Genomic DNA, 18,726 nt, shown 5'->3' with positions numbered 1-18,726 from the left:
AGTTTTAGCAGCAAAGTATTAATTACAGAGTTTTAAATGGTTTATGAGCTCATTAGGAGGGCTGAAGAAACATAGTGTAGGTCAAGTTTTTTGAGACAATTCAGGGAAACTTGTAATCATTGTTTCTTCAAATATGTATTCTCTTCTATTTATACCTTTTCTTTCTGTGATTGCTGTTATTCAAGTATGAATATTTATTTATTTATTTAAAATTTATGTCAGATTCAAGGAGTGCATGTGTAGGTTTGTTACATGTGATGGTGAGGTTTGGGCTTCTGTTGATCCCATCACCCAAGTGGTAAGCAAGGTACCCAAGGAGTGATTTTTAAATTCTTGTCCCCTTCCCTCCCCTCTACCCTTAGGAGTCAACAGTGTCTGTTGTTCCCATCCTTATGCTTGTGAGTACCCAGTGTTTACCGCCACTTACAAGTAAGAGTGTGTAAAATTTGGTTCTCTGTTTCTATGTTAATCTGCTTAGAATAATGATTTTAAGTTGCATCCACATTGCTGCAGAGAACATGGTTTTGTTCTTTTATATGACTGTGTAGTATTCTTTGGTGTATATGCCACATTTTCTTTATCCAGTCCACTGCTGATGGGTACCTGGTTGGCTCCATATTTTTGCTATTGTGATTAGTGCTGCAATAAATATATGAGCAGGTGATTTTTTGGCAGAATAATTTATGCTCCTTGGGTATGTACCTACAAGTGGGGTTGCTGGGCTGAAGGCTAAATCTATTCTTAGTTTTTTGAGAAATCTCCAAATTGCTTTCCACAGAGGCAAAGCTAGCTTACATTCCCAGCAACAGTCCCTTTTCTCCAAAACCTCACCAAAATTTGTTGTTTTGATTTTTTACTAATAGCTATTCTGACTGCTTACCTCTCATATTAGATGGTATCTCACTGTGGTTTTGATCTGCATTTCTCTGATGATTAGTGATGTTGAGATCTTTTTCAAATGTTTGTCAATTGCTTGTGTGTCTTCTTTTGAGAAGTGTCTGCTCATGTCCTTTGCCCACTTTTTAATGAGGTTGTTATTATTTTTTCCTTTCATTTCATTTAAATTCCTTGTAGATGCTGGATATTAGCTTTTTTCTAGATGCATAGATTGCAAATATTTCATCCCATTATGTAGACTGTTAATAGTTTCTTTTGCTATTTAGTTTTTCTCTTATGTTTTCTATTTCTGTCTATTTCTTAATGCTATTTGGAGAGTTGCCACCATCAGTCCTTGCAGTCTGTTCATTCATTTTCAGTTACATGCCTTTTTTTTTTTTATAAAGCCTTAGCTACAACTAGATAACTGTGCAACAGCTCGCCTTTAGGTAGCAACAAAATTCTATTATAACTCCCTTAAAGACCTTGAATCCCTTCCAGCTTTGTTTGTGCTTGATTATAAAATAAACATGATGAGCTAGTTCAGGGCCACTTCTTCTCCATCAGAGGAAAGTGTTCCACCCTTCCCCAGCTTTTCTTTAAGTTACATACATTTTTATATATGTCCTACATATAGGATTCTTTCAACTATCATAGTTTTCAAAACCATTATTTTTGCCTGGTCCTTTTTGTTAATGTTTGTTTCCTGTTTCATATTACCAATGTCGGCTCTTAATTTTTTTTAAAGATATTAAGGTTACTTAAAATCCTTTTTCTTTCTGATTTATTGATTGTTTTACCTGTGATATAAATTTTGTTGTCGGTTTTCTTTTCTGTTGCATTCCTGATATTCTGTGTGCTTATGTTTCCCCAGGGCTGGCAGCTTACAATAGCAAGAGTGGTAGGCAGACTAGACTATGGCTGCTAGCAATCACTGACTGCCTACAGTGTTCTCACATTTGTGTCGTCTCTTCTTGACTGTGGGCTGGGCCTAGCAACTTGTTTCTAATGAGATTATGGTGTAGGATATCACTTCAAAAATTAGATTAGAAAAAGCCTTGAGTTCTATATTCTCTAGCTCTGTCAATTTCACTGGTAGAAATCAGCCGTCAGGTGGTTAGTTTCAGTATGAAGAGGCCACAGGATGAGGGACTGAGGAAGGTCTCTGGCCAAAGTCCCATGAGAAACTAAATCTGCCAACAAATTCATAGGGAAGTTGGGAAGCAGATCATTCCTTAGCTGAGCCTTCAGATGAGACCACAGCCCTTGCTGACACCTAAACAACATCCTCATGAGAGGCTATGAGGTAGAGGCACTCAGCTAAGCCACATCCCAATCTCTGACCCACAAAAATGGTAAGATAGTAAAAATTTATTGTTTGAAGTCACTATGTTCTGGGACAATTTGTTAGAGAGTAATAAATAATTATTAGAGCAGATAATATAATATATAGCTCATGAGAGGGTGAAAACTTACACCCTATTTTCTAAATGACTCAAGGGAGAAAGCCCCTGAGATATACATACATATGCATATGAAAATATGGCCTCAACTTTCCACTTTGCCATCCCTCTACCAAGTTTCCTTTCCTTTTTTAGAGTCCATCCGGTATTTCTACCTAGGGGAATGCTTTTTCCTTATTCTTCTTCTTCATGTGTAATCATCTAGTACTTGAGGTGTGGGAAGGAAAGAAGGAACAGAAAACACTCAAAGCATGAGTTTATAGTTATCTTTCCACTTTGTCTTTTCTGTTTTCCACCTCAAAAAGGCAGGCACTGACCCACCCATGGGAAATGTGGGCAAGCGAGATATTCTTTTTTCCTCACATGGGAATGATAGTTTGGCTGCACATAGAACTCTAAGATTCAAATAATTTTCCTTTATAGCACCTTAGAGACATTGTTTTCCAGCAACCTTTACCACAGTCAATAACTCAGGTGTCACTTTAGTTCTCTTTCCTCTTAAGCAACCTCTTTTCACCTCTGGAATCTTAAGGATACGTTTACTCTACTTTTTACTGTTTGTTCTTCTATGTCTTCGTTAGTCTCTCCTTTAGAGTCTCCAATAGAAGAGAATACTTTTCTAGTCTATTCTTTGTGTCTCTTAAACCATACAGATGATATTATGTCAGAATTGTTACTTATGTAAAAGGGTTATAAAAGATTGATATGGAAATATCTAAGCAATAACTAATGAAATTAAAAATTAGCTTGCAATTAGATCAAGAAATCATTCTAAAGAACTTTACCCAAAAGTACAAGTATATAAGAACACATGTACAAATATTGAAGAATTTTTGTTTGCAATAGCAAAACACATAAATGTTCATCAAGTCACACATGAATTTCACCAAAGCTGGTTGAAAAACTACTGGTATATACTGTATATATTATGGACTAGTATGCAACTATAAAGCATATTTAAAACATTTACTAAATTATTTTTTCTTTAATATCTGTGAATGTATTCAGTGAAATGTTATTACTTTTAATTATTTGTAAGTGAAAAATTTAAAAAGAAAAAATGGGAAGAAGAAAAAACAAAGAAAGCAAGAAAGAATGTGGAAGAGATATTAGCTTACAAATCATAGGCTGTGAATATTTCTGACAGCAGGCTCTTTGGTGCTTTTGTGTCCCACTCTTGGAGGGACAAAATTTCAGGCAGTTTTTGTGAAACTACACAGCTGGGAGAAAAAAAAAGTCCCTTCCAGATATTTATTAGAATCCTGTTTTTGCATCCTCCCTCAACAAACCCATTCCGTAGATAATTATCTCCCTAAACTGGCAACCCTTATGTCTCTAGCAGCCAAATCCACGAATCACTGCAGAAATCTCTTATATCTAGGTTTCTAAAAGTGGTAAGAAGATTAAATAATATTTAAATTTTATTAGACTGCCAAGCAGCTTCTTTTCACTACCATTTTCCATATCAACTTGCTAAAATAGTCAGAATTATTATTTTTTAACATCCTTGTAATCCCTGACAAATTGAGACTTAACATGAGTCTAACAAAAGACAAATCAGACATAACTTCAGAATTTCTTAATAGGAGACAAGGACTGAAACTTTTCTCAAAAAGCATGAGCATGGAGACTCAGAAACTCTACAGACGGTAAAAGAGTATTTTTAAATTTGGAGAACTTTTTATAACTACTCAGTCATATTTAACGTTCTAATTTCAGAGGACAGAATGAGAAAAAAAATCACATCCAGGATTGTACTAATGTAGAAAGGGCACTAAGTATTGGCAGGGGGCAGGGAGCCCTAAAATGGCAATGTTAGTGAAGTTTTCTTTTTAACTCTGTGGGTTAACCTAAGCAAAAATAAAAAATAAAAAAAGAATTTGAATAAGAACATTCTACTTAGAAGAAACAATCCTCATACTTGAAAATGAGTCCAGGTAAGGCGTTGAAAATCCTACTATCTGCCTTGGCATTCAAGTCCACAACAATATTTATTTCATCTGTCGGATACTTGGACTAAATGGAATTCACGAGATTGTTGAATTGTAGCCATGTATCTAAACAAACAACGGGTACCTTGGCAGGAGGACATAAACATTAAGGAATTTTACATCCATCTTATGTGGGAGCTCCATCAAGACAAGAAGGGGTATTTCTTACATCTGACCTGATAGGTATTCATGTTCTTTCTTTCTCCCAACAAAATGTAGATGCTGGGTATTGGTGACATGGAGTGAATACGCAACACACAGCTTCTAATCCCATGGAATGCCCAGTGTGAAAAAAAAAGTAGCTTGTCGAGCTGGGGTTGGGCAGACTTGTGAAGGGTATTTTAGGTCCTCAGCTTGGTTATTTCACATCCTGCTCTTCTTGTGATCCTGTTCTTTCTGCCCTGCTCATGTGAAAACCTGTTCTCAGCTTGACTTCTACTTTCTTCTAGAATTGGGTGAAGTAGCAGCATAGGGAAGACTGGCACTATTGGGTCAATTCCAGAAACTTTTCCAGCTTTGGCATTCAATGCCTTCCTGTGGATCACCAACTCAACTTCTGGAGCCATAGCTTCTGAGGGGGTGGATGGTGTCTGGGAAGTCTATCCCCAGTGCTGGATCTCAGCCTCCCATGGGGCAGTGATTGTATCTGGAACTTCTTCCTACAGCTAGTCTTGGATTCCAGTGGCTCCTGGGGTGATCAAAGACATCGTGATTTACCAACCAGCAGATGAACAATTCTCACCGACTGGATTAGAGTGCTGCCTGAAACAAAAGAAGCTTCCCAGAGGCAGGAAGGGGGTCATGACTTTGTGGTGGTTTGGCATGATGGATATAGTTGTCTGAACTAGACATCGTCTGATCTTTGTTTAAATGATTCTTGTGTCCAGCTTTCAAGGGAGACTCACAAGACAATCAAGATATAGGGAAAAAAATGTTCAAGGAAGTGGGGAACAGCGTTCTCTCCTCCTGTGTGCCAGACATCCAACTAAATCTTACTGCTACCTTTTATACGTAAAGTCATCATCATTCACGATCTTGGGTCTTTCCCCTTGGTCCTTGCCTGGCTACATGACTTGAGGTCTGTAATTCATCCATGGGAGAAGCCAAGGCTCAGAGGGGTACAGAGAAATGCTTCTGGGCACACAGGAAGGCCATGCAGGACTAGGACTTGGCCCTCGTCCCCAGGGTCAGCACTGCCTACCAAGATGAAAGAAGGCCTTAGCCACGTGGCCAGTGCCTGCTGTTTGGACAGTCTTACTAAGATCTTGCTCCTGAGGTGTGAGGAGATGAATTCTGTTCAATAAAACCCTCCTCTTTCCCCCTCAGCAGTGCTTTTTCTCCAACAGAAATGCAACCTCTTAACTAGTCTTTGTGCTTCTCTCTTGCCTCTAGCATATCAATCTAACTTCTAGCCAGCAGCAGCTAGAGTGATTTCTTGTAAAGCACTGAGCTACCCCTGATTTTATTCCTTGTTTCTCTTCAAACTTCTAGTATATGACTTACAAGGCCCTTTATGATCTGGATCTCACTGACCTATCTTCTCTCATGTCATTTCTCCCCCACACTCTGTGTTCCAGCCACAGCAGACCTCTGTTTTCAGGTGACACAGAAACTCACCTCCAGAACTTCATTGGGCCCTTCCTTCTGCTAGGAACACTCTCCCCCTTTGCCTGACCAGCTCCTCATCTCTCTTTTAGTTAATGTCCTTCCTAGGCCCCTATACCAGGTTGGCACATCCTCCTTTGAGCTTCCATCTGACCTGGCACATTTTCCAGCTCACTTTTCATCATACTCTGTTGAAATTCCTTGCCTAATCATTCAGTATCCTTGTTAGACTCTGAGTTCTGGGAGGGCAAAGTCTGTGGCTTCTACCTCTTATGATAGACCCAGTGCTAGCATGTTACTTAGTAGGTGCTCAACAAATATTTGAATGAACAAAGAAGTGTGTTGTTATGGAAGAAGCCAAACTCCTAGGCTTCTTCCAGCAGGGAGTGCAGGAATGCTCTTGGTGCATTATCAGGAAGCTGTGTGTAGAGTTTGGCTTGGGTATTGGCATAACGCAGTTATGCCAAATACCAGAAAGGGCACCCCAGGGAAGGCTTTTAATTGAGACATATTTGTAACAGAGTCAGAATCAGGGCCAAGAACTCCCTTCCCAACTTGTAGCATTCCTTTTTGCATGTAATGATGACTTGCTTTTAGCTACCAAGTAAGAGGAGTTGGTTCTTCAGATGCTGTTAGAAAATTCGTCCCAGTGGTCAAAGGATGCCTTGAACTCAGGCTAAAAACTGGCTCACCTCCAGAAGTCCTCTACTCCTAAAGACCTGCAGGATAGGAAGAGGCTTCTTCACAACCTTGGCTGGGTCAATAAGAAGAATCCCACCCCCACTCCACTTACCCATCTGCTGAGCCTTCCACAGGTCTATTTGAAATTCACCGTATAATTAGACAGGGGTTTCTTCTCAATAATTTTTTTTTGGAATGCATGAATCAGTGAAGGATGATCCTTACATTCCATCATTGCCAAACATCCATTAAGACCCTACTAAGCTCAGAGCACTGGAAATAATCAAGATAGACTCCCTGTATGCCTGGGTTTTCATGCAGTGAGAGACATTATCCAAGCAGATAATTTAAAAGACTAGGTCATTTCAAGGAGTTCTGTGCAGAAAATGAAAAAGATGACATGAAAAAAATAGACAAGAAGAAGTTCTATTTACATATTACCAGGAGATCAGTAAAAATCCCTTGATAGTAACTGAGATTGTAATGGCTGACACACACATATTTCTGACTTTCTTGATTTCCAGCTGTTGGGGAAAATTTTTTTTTTTAGAATCCAATTTTCCTGAAGGCATAAACTATTACATGTCAGAAGAGAAAAACAATAGAATTGAATTACTAAAATCAGGTTCCTATTCAGTCCCATTGAAAGAAAGAAATCTTGGATATTGGAAGCACACAATTGGACATCTCATGTAAAAGATGTCCATGCAGCACAGAGTTAATTGGGCTGTAACTGTCAGTGGATTAACTTTATCCAAACTATTTTCATCCTAGCTTGTTGGGACCAAAGTATCAGGAAAAAGCCTCCAGGTTTTGCTGGACGTATCATCCTTCTGAAGAGCAATGCTCCAGCGATAAAATATATCACAAATTATAGTGAAAAGACTTGTGCTAGAATTTAGGAAGGGACAATTTGGAGACTGTAGGATGAGGTTTTGAAAAGGAATCACATCAGGGGAAAATTGGAGGTAGGTATATTTGGACAAAAAGTAAGAAAGGTGATAGTAGAGGTTCCATGAAAAGTAGTAATGTCTTACTTTGTAAGATTTTTGCCATAAGGTGGAGAAAGCAGTAGTAAGTTCTTTTTCTCAAAGGGAGAAATAAAAGTAATACAGGAGCCCAAAGTACCTATGTTCTAAACTTAGAGGAACCTGAGACTGGTGTTTAAAAAAATGAGACAGATACTATATTCTCACAGAAATCTGGCATTTTTAGCAGACGTTATATATTTGCAGATAGAAACTTAATCTTCATTATTTTCCACCTGAACCACATGCTAAGAGAAGAAAAGTAAGAAGTCTGTTTTACAAAAGGATCCTCCTATTATTCTGTCAGCTTGAAATGTGATTCCAAGTAGCTATAATTGTAAATCAAATGAATTTGAATTAGCATTTGCCCTTCAAAAATGAATATATTCATAGGTTGCCATAAGAAATGCAAATTTTAGAAAAAGATAACTGTCTTCTAAAATAATCAAACCATTCAATCACTTGTTAAATAAATACTTATTAAATATCTACTATGTGCCGGACACTATAACTTCAGTAAAAACTATTCTTAAAAACTCCTGGAATATTATATTTTGGATAAAAAAAAGTTTTCAAACTTTTGGAGAAATCACAGATTCCTCTGTAGTATGAGAAAAACCTATGAACCACTTTTCAGAATAATGTATAAACGTTTATTGGGTTGAATTGTGTACCCTCAAAAGGTACACCCAAGTCCTAATCTCTACTGTAAAGGTGACTTTACTTGGAAATAGAAACTTTGCTGATATAATTAAATTAATGATACTGAGATGAGGTTATCCTGAATTTAAATTGGGCTCTAACTCCAATGACAAGTGTCCATGTAAGACACAACAAAGGAGAAGACACAGAGACACAGAGAAGAGATTCAAGAAAAGATGGAAGTAGAGGTAAAAGTATGTTTCCACAACCCAAGAAATGGCAAAGATTGCTGGAAGCCACCAGAAGCTAGGAAAGAGTCAGGGAACTCATTCTTCTTTAAAGTTTCCTGAAGGAATCAACCCTGCTGATACCTGTATTCCAGGCTCCTGGCCTCCAGCACTATTAAAGAATAAATTTCTGTTGTTTTTAGCTGCTTAGTGTGGTGATTTATTGAAGCAGCCCTAGGACATAAACATAATACCTTACCTGTAGTACTTCACAGACAATTTCAAACTCTGTGCATGTATTATCCGAGGGTCCATGAAGCCTAAATTAAGAATATCTGAACATATGAAACTGTGGTCACCGCAGTGAGGGAATTGAGGGAAACTTGAAATTTGTGGAAAATATCAACCAGGATTACTTAGCCTGTGGGATAGAAGAGAGACATTATGACTTTCCTCATATATCTGGAAACTGTCATATCTATGTGGCCTCATAGGTGGGTGGATATATAATTTGCCATCCAAAACAGGGCATTTCTAAGAGTTAGAAGAAAGGTAGTATTAGTAATTATATGGGGAAAACAAGCTTATATAAACCAAGACTGTCTCAGGAAAACTAGGACACATGCTTACTCTACTCTTCGAAGAAAACCAATGTAAAAATTGGACGGAAAAAAAGGAGAGGCATAATTTAGCTCAAAACGAGGAAGAACTTCAAGAGAAAATAATCCAATCCTTGCTAGACTGTTCTAATAGAAAGTAGGCAATGACTTGGGAGAGAATTTTAGAGAAGCTGCATTTTGCCTTAAAGGAGACCTCTGAAATCACTTTGTAGTTTAAGCTTCTATGTTCTTGTTCTATGATTCTGCTCCAAACTGGAATTTAACTATTTTCAATACATACTCCTGGAATAACAAATGACTTTGGAGCCCCTCAAGAACTGATTTTTAGTTCTGACCCTGTTTTGCTTTGTTTTGTTTTGCTTTTTTAAGCAATCTCAACAAATATGTTCCATTTCATTGAGTACAGCAAAATCTATTTCAAAGGGCATTTGTGAGGTTTGAATCGAAAAAATATGTAAAAATTCAGCACAGTGTCTGACAAATAATAGGTGACAAGTAAATTAAAATTACTTTACCTTAGTAAGTCTTAAATATATAACAATAGGATTTGTTTTTTTGATTGAGCAAATTAATGGAAACCCTTGAGTTCTTGAGAAATTTTTATTGCCTATTTTTTTTAGACCTTTGCAAGTAGAAAATGATGTTTTTCCATGTGTGCTTGAAGGGACAGAGTAAGAAGAAATGAAGGGAGAGAGGGAAGAAGGAAAGAAGGAAGAAAGGAATGAACATATGAATGAATAAGTGAATGAATGAGAGATAAAAGGAAAAAAGAAAGAGGGGGAGGAGGAAGGGAGAGAGGGAGGGAGGGAAAGAAAAGAAACAAGGAAAAAGGTTCATAGTGATTATTTTGTTACATTAGGGACAACTGCTCCATGAAGATTTTAACTGGCGTCAAAGGCATATAATCTGATTCAGGGTAAAGTGCATAACTAATGTCCTTCAAAAATCCTGACAATTCCTGTAATGTTCTGAATAGATTAGTATGTGGGTGCCTCAGATACTGTGCAATGATTTGTTCTCAGCTAAAATAAGACATACATGCTTTGGGTACAATTTATTCTGGCTATCTAAAATATGTTTTTAGCAACATAAATTTCTATCAACAAGTGTTCAGTGAGCCTACTGCTTTTAAGGGCTCTAATCAAGACTATAGTTAGGGGGCATAGATAATAACATTTGTCCTAGTTTTCAGGGTTCTCATGAGGACCAGATGGGATAATAGAGTGAAAAAACCTTAAAACCTTAATTGCTATAGAGTGGAAAATTCTATTAATAATAATGAGAGTCAATAATGACAACAATTCTTGTGGAAAAAGTCAGGTCTCCTTGACAGCAGGGACATGAGGTATACACTCCTGACCCACGGGCATTGGGAGAATCCAGCTCTGCTCTTGAAATATAGGGCATCTGGAGAACACAAGGACTGACTATGAACATGGCTCTAAAGTGATAAACTAAAAGCCTTTTGGCTGCCAATTTGAAAGACACAAAGGCATTGGGGTTTCAAGTACATATAGTACAAAACCAGCTGGATATGGTGGCTCACACCTGCAATCCCAGCCTTTTGGGAGGACAAGGTGGGGAGATTGCTTGAGGGGTTCAAGACCAGCCCTAGCAACACAGTAAGATTCCATCTCAACAAAAAGTTTAAGAAATAGCCTGGGCATGGTGGATCACACCTGTAATCCCAGCACTTTGGGAGACCAGGACAAGCAGATTGCTTGAGCCCAGAAATTCAAGATCAGCCTGGACAACATAGTGAAAACTCCTCTCAGTATGCTGAGGTGGAAGGATCACCTAAGCCCAGGAGATAAAGGCTGCTGTGAGCTATGATCGTAGTGATCATGCCACTGCACTCTTCAACCTGTGTGACAGAGTGAGCCCCCTGACTCAGAAAACAACAAAATTTAAAAAGTAAATTTAAAAAACCATCTGGGCACGGCAGCATTCACCTGTAGTCCCAGCTACTTGGAAGGCTGAGTGTGGATGAATTGCTTGGTCCCAGGAGTACAAGGCAGCAGCAAGCCAAGATCATGCCGCTGTACTCTAACCTGGGCGACAAAGCAAGATTTTTATCTCTGAAAAAATTATGTTAAATTAAAGTCTGCTCCCAGAGCAGACTGTTTCAAGAGGAGCAGGTCAAGTATTGGTCACCTGCTAAAGGCTGCAAGAGAGATGATGTCATGCCTTGTGCAGATGATCACAAGTGCCCAGGGTTCTACAGCACTTTCCCAATTTCACTAACTGAATTCGACCACCTTCTGTTAATCCTTCCCGTGAACCATGCCCTTAGTGGTAGGATAATTTATTGGAAGGTTAAATGGTGCATGTTCTGCCTCTATATTTCTTCCCCTCTCGTTGCTAGCAGGCAGTTGGGCTTTGTAATTATGGCCTCAAGGATTTGAGCAAAGCCAAGCAGAAACAGCCAAATGTTAACAGGCCTTTTTGCCTTTTGTTTAAAACAAAATCTTTAGAAGAAATTATTATGCCAGAAAGAGAGATGGAAGCAGAGAGAGCCCTGGGGAAACTAGAAGATTCTAAGATCAATTTTCAAAGACTGAGGAGGGATAGGAGGCCTGAGAGTCCAGCAAGAAGTAGGCATTGTGCCCTGCAGCCTCACAGCATCCAGAACAGAGGAAAGATTTCAAAGGGAGTCTGGTACATTCAGAGAGACAGTATCCCACACACCGGGGTTCTCATTTTCTCCAAAGGCAAAGATGTTCATGTCAAGCAGCAGAGTTGCCCAACTTGAGGGAAGCATAAACTTGGAAACTAGATGGACTTGTGCTAAGGGTTTTGGACCTAATGTTCTACAGCCTGTGGACTCCCCAGAGCCTTGGGCTAAGTGAGATCTAAGAACTTTGGGAGCACAGAGTAAAGAGGTTCAAAAATGACTGAGATAGAATGTGTTGTCATTCTAACAGGTTGAGTATTTGGAGTTTGAATTCTGTTGGTTTAAGGAAAACAATCTTCCATGTGATAATTTTTGCACTCATAGCTTTTTCACTGTTAGACTGTTAGACCTCATTATATTACCCCCTGGCTTTGAAAGTCATGACCCTGCTTGGATATTTCACTCAATTCTCACCTCCCCTGAAGTGTGATCCATTCAAACATCGTCCTTATTCTTCCTTGTACTTCCTATCAGAATGTATAATGTGGCAGATTCCAGTGTGGAGACAACTGTACAAGAAGAGCTTTCCCCCCCCCCAAAAATGTCCTTCCTCCACTTCTACCTTTTTCAACTAGGTGGGAATAAATGAACATGAAGCTGAACTCACTAGAGTGCTTGAGTACTATTTACATACATTTTTATGTAGAAATTTTACTGTCTTTCAGGACTCAGTTCAGACATCTTCTTCCCAGTCTTCCTTCGTTCCCCAATCCTAAGATGGTGATTCCTGTTTGCTATTCTGAAGGACCCTGTGCCTTCCTTATCATGATTCTTCCCATCATGTGTGATTGCCAGTTCTTTTCTCAGTTTCCCTGTCTCCCCCAAAAAACCATGTGCACCCTCAGGGTAGGGGCTGAATCAGACATTAAAACCTCTTAGTAGTGTCTTGACACCATAAATTCTCATATTGTAAATGAATACAACATTGTGAATGTTAGCTTTGCTGATACTTCTAAGAGATTATTGACTCATGGATTAGAGTTATGAGAAGAAGATATAAATCTAGTCAGGAATTCCTATCATGAATAGCCTCTCAATTTGGGGGAATGATACTTATTCTTTTCCCCCAACTTGAAAGCCAAAGAGAGATTTGAAAAAGGAAACTCTGTCAAGCTCAGTTCTTAAATACATATCGAACTCAGAACACATTCAAAGAAGAAAGAGAAGATAATATAGTAAGAGGAGAAGGAGAAATATGCACATATTATACCTGAAATTTTAATTTTGTTTTTCTTGAGCTATCAAAATAAAATTCAAACTTTAACTTCAATGTATTTAATACAATTATTGGTAGCACTTCAACTGTCATGCTATCAATCAAATAAAATTAATTTAATAACTTTAAAAGATGACACAAATGAGAAGATAGTTTCTTGGTGTGAATTTTAAATTTTCTATGAATTTTAATGCAGGGAAAAGACTTAAAGTCTGGCAATTAAAATTTTAAAATCAGAATTCAATAATTTTCTAGATGATAACATAGTTTTTCAGTGTGTACTTTTATTGAATCTTTGGGTTTTTTATGTTATGGATATTTTAAGGTGTTTTTATTAGCATTCATTTGTTTTATGGATAATTTTTCTTCCTTTCCAAAACTAGTGAACCATCAAAGGAAACCTTATGCTCTTTAGCAACTGATTCTCACACCACATTTGCTGCTATTGTTAAAGTTGTTCATTTTCACAGCATTATTTTTTTTTTAATGTGATCCAGGATGAAACCTAGCTTGCAAAGTCACAACTTACAAGTGAATTTTAAACAGTCTGGAAGAATCTATTCATTCGTTTATAACATGTAATTTTATGAATCAAATATAGACATGATAATTTTAGATGCCTTTTGCAGTTGCATCACCAACAAATGGTTTGTTTAAAAATATAGTTGTAATTTTAAAAGCACATGTGCTACCATAATATTTTAACACCTCTTTCCTTTTGAGCTAGAGGGGAACAAAAAAAAATAGTGCTTTCTCTCTCTCTCTTTTTTTTTTTCAGAAAGAGATACATCCTGCATTTCCTCCTTTTTGTTTATGAAACTCAAACTTTTGTCCAGGCCAATGTTTTTCATTCTTCCTTACGGCAATCTAATCCATTTTTAAAATTATGTTTTTGCAAAACCATTACCCACATGAAACACTGAAACAGAGCTGCTGTGGCTGAGGTGGTGAACCTGAAGTCTTACAGGCATGGTGGCCTCTGTCTTAACTGTCCCTATTTTGCCCGTGGCCTCTGAAGAGAGTGAACCTGGGGCCCAGTTACTTCAGGGCCATCCTGGTGTGCACCAGTTGTTCAGCATAATTATTAATAGCTTCCCCTTTCACCCATACTGACTGTATGGGCACCATGCCTCTGAGGCACTGCCATATATCTGAAGAGCTCACCGGCACTGATAGAAACCGCTGGACTAGGACTGGTCTGGAAGTCAGGTGACTCCTCTTCCCATGCCTCCCTGAAGGCGGTAGCTATGGTAGTCTACTGACAGCACCAATTCAGTCAGGCTATGTTACAGTCTAGACAATTTTAGCTGTCCAATAGGTAAAATAAGGGTTTGTACAAAACAAAAATCTATTACCTTCCCTACCAATGTATTCCTCCTGTATACAGTGTTTGTGCTAATTCTACCAACTCCCTGCTCATTGAAAACCCTGGTTACTTTTTGCTTCTTTTTCCTCCTTATGCTAAATTCATTTTTTTTTTTTTGCCAACTTATATCAGTTCTATCCCCAAATGTCTCTTCTCTGTGCCTTTTAACCTCTACTATCACTGTTATTTCCCTAATCAAGGTCCATGTGTGCTCTCACATAAGTGGGTGAGGGCATAACCCCATGCCACCTTTCAATTCCTGTTTCAAACATCTCACCAGTTTCCCTCCTTGCAATTTGCCATTAGACCCTCAGACTTTAACCAACTCCTCTCTGCTTGAAGCAATCTCTTCCACCTCTGAATGTCATTGGAAGGTCTTCCATGCCTCACTTATGACTCATGCGATTTTCCGCTTTCATTTATAAGTATTTTCATGACTTATTTCCTTTATTAGCTTATTAGTTCTTTAAGGGTAAGATTTTATTATTAACCTTGGTGTTTTTAACAACACCTTGCACTTTGGAAATATATGACTGTTTATCAAATGGATAAATAATTGGATGAATGAGCAAATAAAAACAAAGATATATGCTACTTTCAATATATTCATTGCTTCAGCCTTTATAATCTGACACAAATTGCGATATACTATTTCACTATCTTCCCCATTTCAAACAGAAAAGTCTTCCTAATTTGTCCCAAGCATAAGCCGCCTTCTATGATCCTTTTCACAAGTGACCTACATACAGAGCCTTCCCCTTCTGCTACTTCTATATGCCCTCCAGGTTTTTAAAATTCAACTCAAAATTAAGTTTCTCCCCACTACTAGCCTAATTATCTAGCCCCGCTGAGCAACATTGTTATTCTATATCATTTAACCTACCCCTATTCCCTGTACCATCAACTTTTAATCATGAAAATAACACAAAGAACAGGTAAAATCATTCACTGTTGTCTATACCATGCATTCCTCCTAGGTCTTTCTAATAGTTCACAAAATTTTAGTATTTACTAGATAGCAGGCACTGTTCTAAGACCACTACCTGTAATGGCCCATACATTTCACTATAACCCCCCCAAAATAGGTAATATCCTCCTTTTAAAAATTAGGAAACTGAGGTCAAGTAAGAAGAGACAACTATGAAGCAGAAATGGCTTCAGATACAGGTAGTATGATTAGCATACTATAGCAACTACACGTTTCTGCTTCTCAGACCTTTGAACGTGCTGTTCTAAGATTAATAATCCAGTGTAATAAAAAATTTTCAAAGTTAGGCAAACTGGAGTTCAAAGTCTACATCTGCTATTCCACAGCTCTGAGACCTGCAATGAGATATGTAACTGATCTCATTATTTTAAATCTCTAATATTAGAAAAATTCTAGTGCTATGAGAATTGAATGAGTTATGATATAGTTCATCAGAAGTTCCCAGCAAAAGATGACACAGAATAAGTGTCCAATATACGGAGTAAATCAGAGTGGAAATTTGCAATATGAAGATGATTCAAACAGAACCAAGGGGCCAATGGTTGTATTGTCCCTATCATAGCCATATGGTTTCCAGTCATCCAACCAAGGGAGACTAGTTTGTATGATGGGTGAGAACCTGAGCTTTGCAGTTTGTCTGAGTCTAAATACTAGATCTACATAATTCAAGCTATGTGAAGTTGAGCACAATTCTTAAACTCATGACACTTTTAATTTCTTCAACTGCTAAATGAGAAGAGTGATAAGCACCTATGAGGGGAGACCCCCAAATCCTGGAATTTATTTATTTTAAAAATTGTGTATTTATTCCTATATGTTTAAACTTCACTCACCTTCAAAGTATTCTGTTTGATGTAATACTCCTATCATGATGCATTTCTCACTGCTCAGAATAGTTTTTGAACTTGTCAATTTTGATGCCTTTTAGTGTCTGCCATTTTTTTGTCTGCCATTTTTTTGTCTCAGCTCTTCCACATTGGCAAAACATTTCCCTTTGAGGACATTTTTCATCCGGGAAAACAAAACAAAACAAAACAAAAGTCATTCGAGGCCGGATTGGGTGAATAGAGAGGGTGAGGCATGGGACCATGCCATTTTAAAAATAAAAAAACTACTAAACACTCAGTGTGGTGTGAGCAGGTGCGCTTGTAATGGGAATGAAATGGGCAAATGCATTGAAAGATTCTCCAAGAAAAATTAACTGAAGTTGAATGCAGCCTCTCACAGCAATGTTAGCTAGTATACTGATGCTGATGGGTTCCAAGAATACTTACTTTGGGAGGGAAGCCTGCACTACAAGAGGCCTGCCTTCTAAAAATTAATTCCAGGTTTTTTGGGTTCTCCCTCATATATCATAAGATTGTAGAGAAGATTCTACAAATTAAAACCATAAGCAGGGTATAGTGCCTAGCTGGCTGTGATTACTAACTAACTAGAGCTTTAACACCTCAGTTCAAATTGCTAGGTGGTCTTCAAGCCTTCAGGAACTTTATTTTACAATCCTACACATCATTGCAAGGATCATTGGGTAAGCAGAATTCTAGGTGGCTTCCATGCCCTCAGTTTCCTAGTGTTATTCCTGTGATTATGTTACCTTACTTGGCAAAAATTTTCCAGATGCAACCAAAGGAGATTATGTGATCCTTTTGAAGCACAGAATTTTCTTAGGCTGGTGCAGAATAGAAAGCCAGAAAAATTTGACACATAACAAGGACTCAATGCTCTGTTGCTACCCTTGAAGTTAGAGGAGGTCATGTGAGAGAGAATGTGGGTGACTCCAGGAGTAAAAAGTAAACCCAGGTGACAGCCAGGAAGGAGATGAAGCTTCAGTCCTACAGGTGCAAGGAATTGGAGCCTACCAACATCCTAAAAGAGCTTGGAAGCAGCTTCTTCTGCAAACCTACAGACAAGAGTATAACCCTGAGCAAAGAACCCGGTCGTCCTGTGCTGAACATCTGTTTTACACAACTGTGAGATAATATATAGACATTATTTTAAGCTATAACGTTATTTCTGTTGTTGTGCAGAAACAGAAAACTAATGCAATCATTTGTCTACATGAGTGAGTCATCATTTCAGTAGATTATAATTATGTTAGTCTATGTACTGGATCTTCCAAGGTCTTACGCTAACCTTTGACTATATCTCACTTTCACTAGTTGCTTACAAGTAATAAGCACTTTCATTCAAAGAGACAACTGACTTTCCCTCATGCTTGTTATTTTCCAATCTTCTGCTCTAAGTCATTCTTAGTCAGTGTTCTTCATGTGTTCACCAAGGCATACCTCCTCTTTATGTCGCAGTTCCATTTAGCAGCTCTCATTGTGTCTTAACTCTCTATTTAGAGGGGATAGTAGAGCTCATGCCTTGCTCTAACCTTTTCTGTTTCTGGTCCTTTAACAATGGGTTCCTTGACTCTTGATGATGAAAAGGTTTGGCAATGAAGATGTTGATGAGCATAATGATAAGAAGTTTCAAACAAAAATGGCAACAATGATAACAACAACAGCACAACCACCATTTTGTTACATACTTAGAATGTCTCAAGCTCAGCTGTGTTAAATACATCCTTTCTTTTACTCCTTTCCATCAATCCTATTAGACAGAAATTTGATGGTTCTTTAAGTGACTTGCCAAAGATGATATAGATAACAAAGAATATACACTCATCTATTTGATTCAAAAGCCCCTACTTTTAACTAGATTTTAGTTATACGTTGGTTCAGTTTGCTAGGGAATATCAAGGAATTTAGTATTCTGAACTCTTACAGAGCCTGGAGCTCTGTTCAAGGCACCAGGAACACAGAGACGAATAAGCTGCAGTCTCTTGAGGTGTTCATAGTCAAGACAGGAAGAGTTGAGGAAAGAAATCCCTTAAATTGGGTCTTAAGGGATGAGTAAGACTGTGAAAGGAAAAGAGTATTTCAGTAAAGGAAGACAGAAGATGAAATGCTAGAGAAGGCCTGAAACAGCTTGATGAGATTATTTGGGTGAAGATCCAGATGACCAAACATCTTGGGCAAGAGGTTGGAGTGGTACAGTAGCTCAATTCAGAGTACAAAGTGCTCAACAATTATACTTAGCACAGAGGTAACTGATTAGACTTCAACAGATTAGTAATACCAATAAGAATAGATAGCGTTCATCGCATCTCCCTTCCCGGCTCTGAGGCAAGTGCTTTACACATATATTTTCTAATATTTCTAATTACCTATGAAGTAATATTTTAAGTCTATTTTACAAATGGGGAAAATAAGATTTTGAGAGATTAATTTACTTGCCAATTGAGAGCTATTAAGTGGTTGATTCAAAATTCAAACCCAGGTTTACCTGGAACCAAAGGCCATGT

The sequence above is a fragment of the Carlito syrichta genome, unplaced genomic scaffold (assembly GCF_000164805.1).
Source record: "Carlito syrichta isolate Samal-C Ts95f unplaced genomic scaffold, Tarsius_syrichta-2.0.1 Scaffold305718, whole genome shotgun sequence".
In the NCBI taxonomy this organism is placed as follows: Eukaryota; Metazoa; Chordata; class Mammalia; order Primates; family Tarsiidae; genus Carlito; species Carlito syrichta.
This window is presented reverse-complemented; position numbering follows the sequence as displayed.